The following is a 15,285-nucleotide window of genomic DNA, read 5'->3' as shown; positions in this document are numbered from 1 at the left end:
CAAATTTTGCCTCCTTAAAAATGTAGCTTTGGACTTTCCTTACATTCCCTCAGCATTGGGAAAAAATTGTCAATTAGTTTGCTGCATTGTGAAGTGTGAGTGATTTTATGCAGCTTTATTTACTACTAAAATCCTTGAGCAAGCAGGCCCTATTGGGGTGCCTGCCGCATCCCTGTCAAAATTTCACAGTTTGTTACTTTTTGATGCGCTCTACAAATCTTGCAATTTTGTAGTTCCCTGAGGTTTGAAAATTTGAGAAACTTGCCCTGCTTTGTGTAAATGAACGAGCAGAGTTGTAGTTATTATAACCCTTTGTTATTAGAAGAAAAAATTCTCTGTGCCATGTTGTAAATAGAAGCAACATGTCATATGTGTGTGTATGTGTGTTTAACTCCCTTTAGAAATTGGAAATAATTTTTTAGATTGCACTCTCTGTCTCTCATATAATTGAAAAAGTCCTTTTATGCAATAACCACCTCTATTGATGAGTTCCATACTTATTTAAAAGTAATTTAGCATTGCATATCCAGATTAAAAAAAAATTTTCAAAGAAAATTAAGAATAGGTATACCATATGATCCAGCTATTCCGCTGCTGGGTATTTATGCAAAGAACTTGAAAAGGCAAATGCATAAAGATACCTGAACCCCTATGTTCATTGCAGCATTAAACACAATAGCCAAGACTCGGAAACAACCTAGGTGCCCATCAAGGGATGAATGGATAAAGAAGATGTATATATACACAATGGAACACTACTCAGCCATAAGAAATGATGAAATCTGGCCATTTGTGACAACATGGATGGCCCTTGAGGGTATTATGCTGAGTGAAATTAGTTAGAGAGAGAAAGTCAAATACCATATGACCTCACTCATAAGTAGAAGATAAAAACAATGACAAACAAACACATAGCAATGGAGATTGGATTGGTGGTTACCATAGGGGAAGGGAGGGAGGGCAAAAAGGGTGATTAGGCTCACGTGTGAGGGGATGGACTATAAGTAGTTTTTGGGTGGTGAACACGATGTAATCTATGCAGAATTCAAAATATATTATGATGTACATCGGAAAGCTATATATTGTAATATTATAATTACAATGTTACTGTAATTAAAAAAATAATAAAACAAATTTTTTTAAATGTTCATACACTTTGATGCAGTGTTATCAATTCAAAAATATACGCTAATTTTTAAAAAAGTAGTTAAATTCTTTGTAAATTATGTAACAATTGCAGTATGGCAGACACTTGGGAAACAAAGTTTCAACAATAGAAGATGATTACAAAAAATTGTTTAAAGCCATTACATTTTAATATTTTTGCAACTGTCATGAGGCTTTCAAAACAGTTTTATTGACATAAAAAGGTAATGTTTAATATGAAAAAATAAGATGAAAAATGTATATTCAGTACGATTCCATTTTTTTCTCATATACCTAAGCACCAAAAAATCTAGGAAGTATATTAATTTAAATAATCATTATATTTTGGTAAAAAGGTTGTGAATAGTAGTTTCCCCCTTTAGTTTTTCTATAATTTTAAGCTATGTCAAATATTTTATAATGAGATAAAATACTTTTCTCATATCCTTTTAGCAAAGGTCACTTAGTCTACTGTCCATAGGCCAAACTGACCAATTGCCTATTTTTGTAAATAAAGTTTTATTGGAATACAGCCACACTCATTTTTTAAAAAATATTATTTGTAACTTCTTTCATGCTACAAGGGCAGACTTGAGTAATTGCAACATCAAGAATTTATAGCTAGCCAGCAGAGCCTAGAATATTTACTATCTGATCATTTACAGAAAAAGCTTTCAGTTTCATTAAGTTTAAGTTTCAAATCAATCAAGATTTCTCAGAAAAAGTTTTACACACCAGGAAGTGATATAAAAATATTTATTATATAAATGACTTCATTTATTAGACAAATTTATTAAAATCTTGTTTACTCCTAAAATTGCGATTTCATTTAATTACTATTTTAGAGCAGACATTCAAGTGACTCAGAATGAAGAAATATGCCTCAGTGGACTCCTTTAGACAAAATTAAAGCTGCAAATGGAGGAGTAAGATTTTTAAAGCCTTCTTTATCTCCCAACTACATCTGTTTAAAGAGATAACGAGAACAGCCATTAAAAAAGGATGCCACCTTGAAATTGGCTACTTCGTTGTGGCCACTGTTAGAGGAACAGAGCTCAGGGCAAAGAGCTCCTAACTAGCGTCTCTTTTCTTTTTACTGTTGTTTCTGTCTCTCTTTGAGTCCTGAGGTAACAAGAAAGGACTGTAACTTTCCAACCATGTAAACCACAGGGTTCTCTGTGATTCACAATATAGTAGTGCTCTTAAAAAAATAAAAACACTTCATGGATGATAGGGATGAAATCAATATATGTGTCAATGTACAAAGGCCTCAAATCAAAGCTGCCAATTGAAAGGTGCAAGATTTTATAAATGCTTTAGGAATTCCTTTTACTATAGTGTTGCCTAGATGTTACTATCGATTTTCTAAGGAGGGCTTTAGAAGACCAATGGTCTGGAATATAATTCTCCAATTTTCCTTCATTCTTGCTAGATTTCTTTTCCTCCTTTTTTCATTATAATTCTAGTTTATTGACTTCCCATTCAATTTTTCCTCCTCCTTAAGGATGGCTTGACCCTCTTTGATAGAATGAAGGATCTGAGGGAACATGCGAATTAACAGACAGCAATGTTTGTGAAAATCCCCAGACAATTCACATAAGCTACCGGAAAGTAATTTCTGTTGTTTCTCAGGTCTGGTTTTTTGTCTTGTAACAGTGTTGACAGGCAAAGAGAGGCCACAAGAACACATAAAACAGCTTGGTTAATTTGAAATGACTATGTCCAATAAGTGGAAGAAATAAGACACTCGTGTTGCACCAAGAAGCTCTCATCATGCGCAGAGGCTCAGTATAATTACTTTTGCTAACTAATGGGTCTCCACCTTACAAATTCCCCTTAAATTCCTGTCCTGATCTTCAATCAGGGTGAGTGGAGCCAGCTAGACCACATGTGGATGAGCTGCTCATTACTCTTTTCTAACTGGACCCACCTATTACTTAACTCACTCTATTATCATTAGCATGTAGGGGGGGCCCTGTAACCTAAACGTCCAGAAGTGGTGTTTGTTCAGTTTAATCTTTGTCCAGAACGTTTTTCAACTTGACTGGGCTCCTACTGTGACCTTAGTCCATCTCACAATTACGGCCGGAAACATGTAAATGTAATGTGGTCTTATAATTTTGATTCTTAAAGTCGACTAAGTAAATTTGTTGTCTTTATCTTCCTGATCAGGGCAACTTAGCATAAAACTGAAATTATTTTCAGACACTTGTATAGCATGATTTGTATCCACAGTTTGGAAGACTTTTTATAGATATAAAGTTATAATGTATAAATATATATGTATTGTACAGGAAGAAAATTAATTTTCCCTCAACCCTGCTACATTCTTAGCTCAGACCACTGTCATAAAAGACAGATTAACAAAAGAAAAACAAACAAAAGTTTATTAACACGTGTACATCATGGATACTTGGGAGACAGGAGAAAGAAGTAACTCAAATAGGTGACTTTAGAATTCGGGATTAAATACCATCTTGATAAGGAAACAGGAGGGGAAGATATAGGTCTCTTAGTGAAGATTAAATGGTTTGTGGGAAAGATGAATGGGCCCTTAGAAGAATAGATGGGGGTGCGATAGTTTGTCATGAAGTTTGTCTGGGTGTGTTGTCGGCTTCTAGTCTTCTCTCTTGTGATGAGTCAGTGTTCCCTGGTTGATGGAACTCCCTGAGAGGGGATCTGTGACAATTGAGTTCCATTGGAGGATCTGCTTTCGATAGATAGGGGAGTTCAGAGAAAGCATTTGCTGTTTCTCAAGTACCAACAGCTCAGAATAATCAATATGCCAAAGTGGCCTATTTTGGGGTGGCATATTCTGCTCTCCTTTAATATATACATATATTTCACAACCTAATGCTAGTATTTCATTTTGAATGACTAAGTTTTCTCATTCGTATTTATCAGTTTCTATGAAACAAAGTTGGATAAAATGAAATACATATTTTTGTCTTTTGTGACAATTTTCTTGGTAGATTAATTCCACGATTGTCTCCGACTTCCATATTATTGTATCAAACTCTAAAAGTACCTTATTCCTACCCCCAGATTACCCATTAAAATATCTATAAAACTCTTTTCTCTTCTTTGCAGCAGGAATCCCTAATATGAATCGACATCTATTCACTTCTCCCTCGCCACAATATGCTTGTGTAGTATCTTATGCTGCATGATTTTCCTCACTATTTTCTAAAAAGGGATAACAATTATTATTAATTAATTATGGCTAAAGTGTACTGAGGAAATATAACTGAAAACACAATCTTCTTCCAACCCAGAATATCTCTCCACAGAGGTATAAGAGAAAGAAAACAGTTTTAGTATTGAATGAGAATTAAGCCAGAATATGATGTATATCGCAGACAGTCTGATAAAGAGATAAAACAGAAAGAAATCTCACCCTTTTATTACAGCTAAGCAGGTACAACTCGTTTGATACATGTGCTTAAGATAAACAATAGCTAATCTTTAAGTAAAAGGACTAGACACCATATATCCCACATAGTTCACCCTAAATTCATCTAGTGTTTGAGGTGACCATCTGGGTTAGCTACTTGGCTTTATTCAAAGGAAAAATAATCTTTTCATGTGTTTATGACAGGGAGCAATTCTGGAGCAAGGCGCCTCAGCAATTAGGCATTTATCCTGCCGTAGAAACTGGGAGATAGGGGCACTGTCTTTCTTGATTACATTTCAAAGAGATGGTTCCCAGGTTCTTGAGAAAGAGGCTTACTTAGCTTTTAGGAAATTTATATATATTTTAAAGAGACAGAGAAAGAATTACAATTTTAAGTTTCTAAAGCAAATACTCTTAGAAAGGGAGGGGAGAGGGAGTTCCCTTATTTTCAACAGGAGAATTATTTTGTTCTTTTTCAATTTGTATTTACCTTTACAAATGATAACATCTAATAATAAATTTATAAGTTAATTCCTCTGGAATGTCTAATTTTCTATTTGGGACAAGTGTAGATACTTTTAAGTCAAAGAACTGATACTCGAATGTTAGAAATTGAAATTCTGATCTTTCAAAAGCATGGTAGCCTGGAAATTAGTGTAGGCCAGATTTCTACTCATCAATAGAAATGATAAATAAAATTCGACAAATTTACTTTTAAGCACATATCTAAGTTAAAACAAAATACTATTTGCACACACATATCCTTAAAAGGTGATAGAACTGCATTTGGAATTTAAATGTAAAGAACTTAGATTTAATTCTGATGTTATGGTAGCCCAGGGGGCTTCACATAAAATTAATAGTTTTTGAAATCCACAATCTTTTAGAAAGAAGACATACATAACACTGGGGCCACACAAGGCAGTAATCTAGAACTGAGACCCATGAATAAAGCCCAAATGCTGGAAATATTCCCCCCAACACACACATACACACACACACACACACACACACACACACACACAGACACATTCCATGAGTAGGGCATTGGGGAATTTTGAGTAACTGACCAAGAATATTCTACTATGAGAAAAAAGTGTATTTGTATTAAAGAACTGATTATAATATGTATAAATGAAAAAAAATTTAATTTCCATAAAAAGACACAAACACGTAAGATAGGTTTACAGATATAGAGGTGGCTCAGCATACAACTAATAGGATTTCCAGATGGAGCAATGTATAAATAGGGAGAGGTAATCTTCAAAATCAATGGGTTTTGGATGCATGAGATCCTGTATGGCAAAGGGATACTGTGGGAAGTAGATTTGGTTGAAGCATAGTGAAGGACCACAAACATGAGGGGTTAAGGAGAATCCATCAGTAAGGAAGTGGAGCTATACCATTTGAGGCAGGAGCTTAGTGGAATGGTGACATGATGAGCATATTACCTGAAAATAGAAAGAAACAAGAATATCTAAAGAAACCTGAACTATGTGGTTATCAAAAAAGTGTGATGCTGGTCTAAAGACTAACCAATTTGTCAGTGTAACAGAATAGAGAGCCCAGAAGTCGACCCAGATTTATAGAATCATTTGATTTTTGGCAAAGGTCAAAAAGACATCCAATGGGAAAAGGAAAGACTTTCCAACAATGAGATATCCAGATGGAAAAAATTATACTCAACATCTACCTCACTTATTATAAAATGCTAATTCAACTTAAATGCAAAACCTAAAGCTATAAAATTTTAAAAGAAAACAATATTTTCACAACTTGGGAGTAGGCAATATTTCTCCAACATCTGCTCATCAGATGACATCATTTAGAAAATAAAAAAGGCAAGCTACCCATTGAAAGAAATATTTGCAAAACATTTATCTGATAAAGAATTTGTGCCCATAATGTAATAATGATTCCTACATCTCTATATAGTGACAAACATTCTAATTTAAAGAAAGCAGAAAAGATTTGAGAAAAGACCTCACATAATGGCCAATATAACATGAAACAGTACCCATTATTATCAGTAAACAGGAAAGGGAAAATTAAAATCACAGTGAGATACCACTATAAACCCACAAGTATAGTTGAATCAAAAAGACTGACAACACCAAGTGTTGGTAAGGATGTGGATCAGATACTCTCATCCATAAAGGTGTGAATATATGTAGTATAATCTCTGCAAAAGTATGTGGCTGGTTTTTAGCAAACTAAGCATACACCTATCCTTGACATAATTTCAGTCCTAGATATTTATCCGAGAAAAAAAGAAAACATTTGTACACAAAAAATGAATCTTAAAAGAATGTTCATAAAAGTTTTTCATAATAGCCCCGATTGGAAACAGCCAATGTGTCCATCAATATGAAGATACATAAATGGACTGTGACATATTCATACTATGAGGTAGTATTTCAAATTGCTGATATACATGACAATATATATGAATCTTAAGAACATTACAGAGTGAAAGAAACCTTACTCAAAAGAAGGCATGCTCCATGATTTTATTTATAAGAAGTTTTAAAACAGGCTAAACTATTATAAATATATATATATGTAATGATTTTCTGGGAGCAGGTAGCAAAAATTTACTGGGGAAGGGACATGAAGAAAATCCCTAGGTTGATGATAATCATCTGTATCTTGATAATGGGTTTGGATTATACAAGTGTATGAATTTGTCAGTTTATTGAATGACACAGTTGTAATTTATGAAGTTAATTGTATGTAACCTTTACGTCAAAGGGAAAACAACCCACAGACAAACATTGAACTCTAATTTATGATATGCATGCTAAAGTATTTGGGAGGAAGCTTACTGATGTCTTCAGTTTACTTTGAAATGAATTAAAAATGGGTTAAGGGATGAATAGTAATGGATAGATGGATAGATATTTGATAAAGTATATTGAAGTGTTACCTGTAAAGCCCAGTGATTTTATATGTGCATACTGTAGATATCTTTTATCTTTTCTACATATTTGAAAAATTTTATGAGAAAATGTTGGTACCTGAAACAAATCATCAACAAGAAAAATCTGAACAAAATGAAAAAAAACAAGATGCTGTGCAAAAGAAACCTGACATAAAAGGGTACATGCCATATGATTCTGCTTACATTAAATTCTGGCAAAGACAAACCTAAACCATAGTGACAGAGGGTCGATCAGTGGTTGCCTGGGACTGAGGTTGTATTTGGGTTTAACTGAAAAGGAGCACAGGGAACATTTTCAGATGGAAATGTTGTGTGTCTTAATTTTGTGGTGGTTATGTAGGTACATACATTTGTAAAGATTCATCAAATTTTATACTTAAAATGAGCATATTTTATCGCATTATAAATCGTGCCTCATTAACATTTCTATATATTATTAACAAAACAATTAGAAATTGTAATATAAAAATGTGCTATTATAGTAATATTTTTTGCAAAGCCTGGATTACTTAGGGAAAAATCAATGGAAGTTGTATGAGACTTTCTCTGAAAACTAAAGAAGAACCAAAATAAGTAGAGAAATGCCTCATATATAGTGTTTTAAAGATATAAATTATCCTCCATTTGATCTATAGATTTAATGCAGTCTCCCCCAAAATCTTGATAGGTTTGTTTCTGTGGAGATAAACAGTCTTACTCTAAAATACATATGGCAATTCAAAGGATCAGAATAACCACGGCAATCTAGAAGGAAAAGAATAAATTTAGAGTACTTACAGTACTAGACTTTAAGATTAATGTAAATCTACATTAATTAAGAAATTATTGTATCAGAGATAGAAAACTAGTCCAATGGAACAGAATAGAGTCCAGAAAACAAATCACACATATATGGTACGTTGACTTATAGCAAAGAGTGGAAATGTACGGGAAAATGATGACCTTTTCCTCAAATGATTGTAATGTATAATCACATAGAAAATCATAATCTTGTTCCCTACTTCACACCTCATATAAAAATCAATTTAAATATATTGTAAAATAATAAAGCTTCTAGAAAATGGTATAAAAGGATAATATTACAGGCTTCAGGAGGATATAGATTTTTAAACAGGAAGAAAAAAGTACTAGACACAAGGTAAAAGATTCATAATGATGATTTTATTTAAATAAAAAGTTCTGTTCATCAAAAATTATCTTTAAGAAAGAAAGTATGTCACATACTAGAATAAAATTGTTGAAATACATATATTAGTTGAAGTAGTGTATACAGATTATACAAATTCGTCCTATAAATCAATAAAACATGACAGAAATACTAAGGAAAACGTGTGAAAGATTTAAAGGCATTTGGAAAATGAAGATATCCATATATTCAAAGGTATGAAAATATACTCAACATCGTTAATTGTCAGAGGAATGCAGATTAAATTCCCAATGAGATATGACTATATGAACACCAGAATGGAAGAACAAAAACAGACATCTGACGAAAATTCCCACCGCCAAGTAGAACTGCAAATCTCAGACACTGACGCTGAGGGGAGTGCGAAGGAAAACCAGTTTGGAGCCCATTTAGCTGACTCTGACAAGGCTCGACATGTACAGACCCTACGACCCATGTCTTTCTTCTAGGTCTATGCCCCCAAAAATGTATGTATGTGTGCGTCGAAAGACATACGAAATAATGTTTACAGGAACATTTAATAATAGTCCAAATCTGGAAATGGATGAAACATCCATCAACAGTAGAATGAATAAATAAATGGCAGTATACTCCTATAATAGAATGCACACTACACAGCCATGAAAATTAGTAAACTATTTCTACACACAATAACATGGATGATATTCTATAAGCATAATATTGAGTGAAAACATCTCGACATAGTAGAGTACACACTGTATTACTTAATTTAGTAGTCCACAAGTAGGATTTTTAAATTTTTTTTTTAGGAAATTAGAAGTGAAAATAGAGATTATTTTTGTGGGTAATGCTGGGAGGTGGGGCAAGTCTTCTGGAAACCTTGTCATGTTCACTTTCTTCATCTTAATGGTGGCTAACAGTGTGTTTACCTTGTCAAAGTTCTTTAAACTGTACATTTGTGATTGTTTAGTTTTTCAGCATTTTATACTTTAGTAATAAAAATTTACTTAAAATTTAGGGCTACCTAACTTGGTTTTCAAAATAAAGAAGAATACCGTAAGAAATTTCCCATTGTTGGAGACAGGGTTAGGGTTGAGTTTATTAGTTTACCTTCTGAAACAGGAAGACCAATTTAAGGAAACAAGTCCCCAGAGCCCATTTTCAAAGCTATGTGCCCAAAAGTTTTCTGAAAAAAAGTTACCTAAAACTTTGTTAGTATTCGTGAACGCTAAACTAGCTTGCAAGACAATTGAGGAGTGAAATTAAATTATTACTTTGTGGGAAAATACTGAATTACTATAATAGTACTTTTCACAGGCAACTCGTGACAAAATTTTAATACTGGCACAAACTTTGAGACTGCTGAGAAAAATTAATCCCTTCTTTTTACTGATACAGAGGCTATTGTGTGTAAAGGCAAAGTTACAGAAATTAGTAGCTGCCAAGCTGGGACCAGACCCAACTCACTTGCCTCATGATCCAGTGCTTTCTCCAGAACCTGGGTATCCATGGCTAACATATTGGGGCTGAGATAACTTCTAGGAACGTTGGAAAGCAATTTCCCTTTTCCTCCAATTTTTACTTGTCCCAAGGAGTTGTAAAATGATCTTGGCACCTAATTTAAAATGTATCTTTTCCATAATTGTTGCTTAAAAATTCTAAGGAAAAAACCTATACCAATATATAAGGACTCTATATCCTTCCATCGGTCACCAGAATTCATTACAGCATTTTCCCTCTGAAGAAGTTATATGGCAGCTGTCCACTCCGTAAATGTAATGTTCAGTTTACATCCATTATTTGGAATCCCTTGAGAATTTTTCTAAAGAAAATGTGAATAGCACTCAGAAGTCTTTTTCATACAGTCAAGTCTGGGAAGTCTGGGAATAAAAATGTTTATAATTGCTGACATTAAATTAACAAACAAAACAAAATATAGTAGCTAAAAATAAACATAGGAAGAACCCTTAATAAGACCAACTAGAACTTATGTTTATAGACTTAACTGCCTGAATAGGCTTTAAAAAATTGTTACTGATGGTACAGCCACTTTGGAAGACAATTTGATGCTTTCTGACAAAACTAAACAAACTCTTACCATACAATCCAGTAATAGTACTCCTTAGCATGTATGCCGGCTGGTGGCATAGTGGTTAAGTTCACACACTCAGCTTTGGGGGCCCAGGGTTCATAGGTTCAGATCCCAGGTGCAGACCTAGCACCACTCATCAAGCCATGCTGTGGCGGCGTCCCACATAAAATAGAGGAAGTTTGGCATAGATGTTAGCTCACAGCCAATCTTCCTCACAAAATGAAAACAGTTGAAAACTTATGTCCACACAAAAACCTGCACGGAGATGTTTATAACAGCTTTATTCATAATTATCAAAACTGGAAAGCAACTAAGATGTCCCTGGGTAGGCAAATGGATAAATAAACTGGACCATCAAGACAGTGGAATAGTATTCAGTATTAAAAAGAAACGCACTATCAAGCTATGAAAAGACGTGGAAGAAACTTAAATGCATATTATTGAGTGAAAAGCCAATCTGCAAAGTCTACATACTGTCTGATTCCAACTATATGACATTCTAGAAAAGGCAAAACTGTGGAGACAGTAAAAGGATTCGTGGTTGCCAGGGGTTGGAGTAGGGGGTGCAGGATGAATAGGTGGAGCACAGAAGATTTTTCAGGCAGTGAAAATACTCTATGTGATACTATAATGATGGATACGTGTTATCATACATTTTTCCAAACGTGTAGAATGTACAATATCAAGAGTGAACCATAAGGTAGACTATGGACTTTGGATGATCATGATGTGTCAATGTAGATTCATCAGTTGTAACAAAGGTACTACTTTGACAGGGGATGTTGATAATTGGGGAGGCTATGCATGTCTAGGGGAGTATGGGAAATCTCTGTACATGCCTCTTAATTTTGCTGTGAACCTAAAGCTGCTCTAAAAATAAAACTAACTAAATAAAAATTTTAAAAATCATTACTGGGCTCATGTGTTATATAATAAATATTTTGTTTTATGTAGCATTTGATTGCTAAACTAAGAGCTCATAGAGAAATTTTAATTTATGTAAATGTCGTTAGAAAAAAATAACTTCTGAGATTTCATCTGATGGGTAATATCGGTATAATCAATAACTTTTCAGTCTGATTTTCATTCTGTATATTATTATTGTTAGTTATTGGCAAATGAATAAAATCAATTTGATATTCACTTTCCTGTATCTTGGGCCCAGCAGAGTGATTTAGGTGACACTACTCAAGTCAAAGACAAGCGGTTGCTTCACCCATCATTGATATGGGTGTGAAGGTGAATTGGAACCATTTGTTAATCTGGGTAAACTATAGGAGAAATGGCTAACTGTGCTGTTCCTCTTCCTCTTCCTGTTATTTATTATTACTGTTAATTACATATATGGAGTTGCATACAGACTATAAATCTCTATCTGGGTTCTAGAATGTTAGAACCAAAAGGGACTTCTTAAAGAGCCATTTCTTTCCCTTTGTAGTTGAGAGAAGAGAGACCCTGAATAAGAAAATGAGATTATAAAAGGCAGGGTCGAACTGCCAAGAACTAAGAAGTTACCTGCGTCCCAATACAGTGTTCTAATTTATTTATTTTCCCTCTCAAATTTAGTTCACTTTCTTCACCAGCCTAATGTAAAATGTTGGAACCCGCATTGTCATTGCCACCTACTGTATAAACTTAGGATAATCTTTGCACAAGATCCAAATCTACTTATGTAAAACTAAGTGATGACCGCATTAGTATATAATTAATTCATTTAAATGCGCCATGGCTGCATTTCTAGAAAAAAAAATCCCTCATATGTCATATAGGTATTCATTTCATGATTATTTTACACTTATTCTCATGGAGTCTTTTCAGATAAACTCTTTTGTTCTTTGACAGAATCCAAAGCTAATTATGTCAGTTAGTTAATGGATTTTCTGGGTCTGTGTGATGAGAAACAAAGAAAGAGACGACTAATTTAGTAGTTTCATTTTGCTTGATGAAAGTAGATAAAAGAGATAAAATGTGGCCAGGATTGTTAAAATTCTCAGATCTTACTTATTTAAGTGCTAGTTTAAAAGGCCCGTGAAGGAGGATGTGTGCCCCTCTAACTTGTCTTTATGACCACAGTTCCTGGTCAAGCGCCTGGCTCATAGTAGAGGCTGATCAGTCTTGTTTAATTAATTAATTAGCCCCAGCGTATGTTTAGTACAAGGTTTGTATTTAAGCACTATTTAAGAAGACTATTCTATTTGCAAGATATATGTATCTTATCTATTTTCTTATTAAGAATGTCGTAACTCTTTGAGATACATTTGACTGATTTTTTTACAATGAGGGTTTTGAATCTCCCAGAGGTTAGGGAGTTTGGTGAGATTCATGGCTGAATTACAGGTTTACGGGCCATTATTTGACTGTCAGGAAATAGTTTTTTCTTTTCCACTGTATATCAGGCACTTGCCATTATTTGTATAATGCTGGATAAAGATCAGTAAACAAATTGATTCATGCATTTAAGAAACAGTATGAATACCCACTTTTTATGCTCCAAATTCCAATTGTTTCTTGCTGGTATATCAGAATCAGTTGCTTTTTGTATATTAACCTTGTACTTGACAGTTTCACTATATCCACTTACTATTGGTTCCAGATTTTTACTCCTCCTCCTCCTCCTGTTCCTCCTCCTTCTCCTCTTCCTCCTTCTTCTTCTTGATGATGAATGTTTGGGATTTTCTACAAAGACAAACACGTGACCTGTGAATACCAACAGTTTTATTTTGTTCCTTTCCAATCTGTATACCTTTTGTTTCATTTTTTCGTTTGTTGGTTTTGCCTTATTGCAGTAGCTAGGAGCTCCAGGACCATGTTGCATAGGAGATGAAGGGCAGGATATCCTTGCCCTCTTCTTGATCTTAGACAGAAAGCATCCAGTTTCTCAGGATTAAGTATTTTAATGAAAGGTTTTCATAGATATTCTTTATCAAGTTGAGGAAGTTATACTTTGTTTCTAGTTTGCAAAGAGTTTGTATCATTAGTGGGTGTTTAATTTTGTCAAATGCTTTTCAGTGTCAGTTGATATGATCACAGGGTTTTTCTTCTTTAGCCTTTGATGTGGTGGATTACATTAATCAACAAATGTTGAACCAGACTTGCATCCCTGGGATAAATCCCACTTGGTAGGGATGTATATTGTTTTCATACATTGAATTTGATTGACTGATACTTCCTTGGATATTTTTGCACCTCTCTCATGAAAGACATTGGCTTCAAATCCCTCTCATGTCCTTTTTCTGGTTTCCTCTGTTGATTTTGGGCTTCGCTAAATATTCCTCCTCAGAGAGATCCCTTATCTTGCAGATATTTCAGTTGTAGTCCTTTATTTTCATTCTGGAATTCTGTTTCTGTGTTGGGAACGTATGGGAGAGGGTACATGTTCTGTAATTTTATGATTAAATGTTAGTTTTTTAGTGGGCCTATGCCTCTGGAATTTGATCTTCACATGAGTTACTCTAGTGGTTTAGCTAGTTTTGTTTGTTTAGGTAAAATAGAAAGGTTAGATGATGCTGGAGTGATAAGAATGCCCCTCTCCATTTGGGCTAAGCCCTGGGAGACTCTTTTCCCCTGTAATGTAGTCTTTTTATATGGAGAATGCTCTGGGCATGTTTCACAATGAATACTCTTCCTCTGCTCCTGCCAGAGGTAGAAGATGATCTCTCTTGGATCTTCACATTGGTAACCTGGTGGGCTTCATGGAGGTAAAGCTCATGAAAGTATGGGAACTTACTGAGACTGTAATCCTCAGGAGCTTCTCACTCACACAACTCCTCATTCAGCCTCCAGCAGTTTATCAATAATACCGTTTAAGTGTACCTAGTAGTTTATGTCTCCAGTGACTTCTGCTCCAGGTAAGAGGATCTAGGCTGAGATTCTCTAGATCTGTCTTTCTAAGTTTTAGTGTGGTTGCACTGCAACTTTAGTTCTTTGATGGGTCCCCACAAAAAGTTTTTTTTTTTTTTTTGGTGAAGAAGATTGGCACTGAGCTAACATCTGTTGCCAATCTTTATCTTTTTGCTTGAGGAAGGTGGTCCCTAACCTAACATATGTACCAATCTTCCTCTATTTTGTATGTGGGATGCTACCACAGCATGGCTTGATGTGTGGTGCTTAGGTCTGTGCCTGGCATATGAACCCACAAACCCTGGGCAGCTGAAGTGGAGCATGTGAACTTAACCACTATGCCACAGAGCCTGCCCCAAGAAAAGTTTTGAGACGTGTGAGATGAAAGAGAAGAACTTAAGGTAACTTCTGGATTTGGGACTTGAGGAACTGGATGAAAGTTTTACTTGAATGGGGAAAACTGGGGTGGACGATTATTAGCAGGGAGAGAATACCCGGGAGTGTGTTGCAGACGTGTTAATCTGAGATGTCTGTTAGACATCGAGATGAAGGTGTTGTGTGTGCAGTTGAATATATAAGTCTGAAAATCAGGGAAGAGGATAGGACTGGAAATACTAATTAAGTAACCGTAAGTGTGGAGACAGCTTCAGAAAAATATCCAAGGAGAAAGTCTTTGATGAATACAGAAAAAATGCTAAAAGAAAATGCGCCCTTCCCTTGAATGA

Source organism: Equus asinus, chromosome 2, assembly GCF_041296235.1.
Source record: "Equus asinus isolate D_3611 breed Donkey chromosome 2, EquAss-T2T_v2, whole genome shotgun sequence".
Classification (NCBI taxonomy): Eukaryota; Metazoa; Chordata; class Mammalia; order Perissodactyla; family Equidae; genus Equus; species Equus asinus.
The sequence above is the reverse complement of the archived record's forward strand: the minus strand, read 5'-3'. Positions refer to the sequence as shown.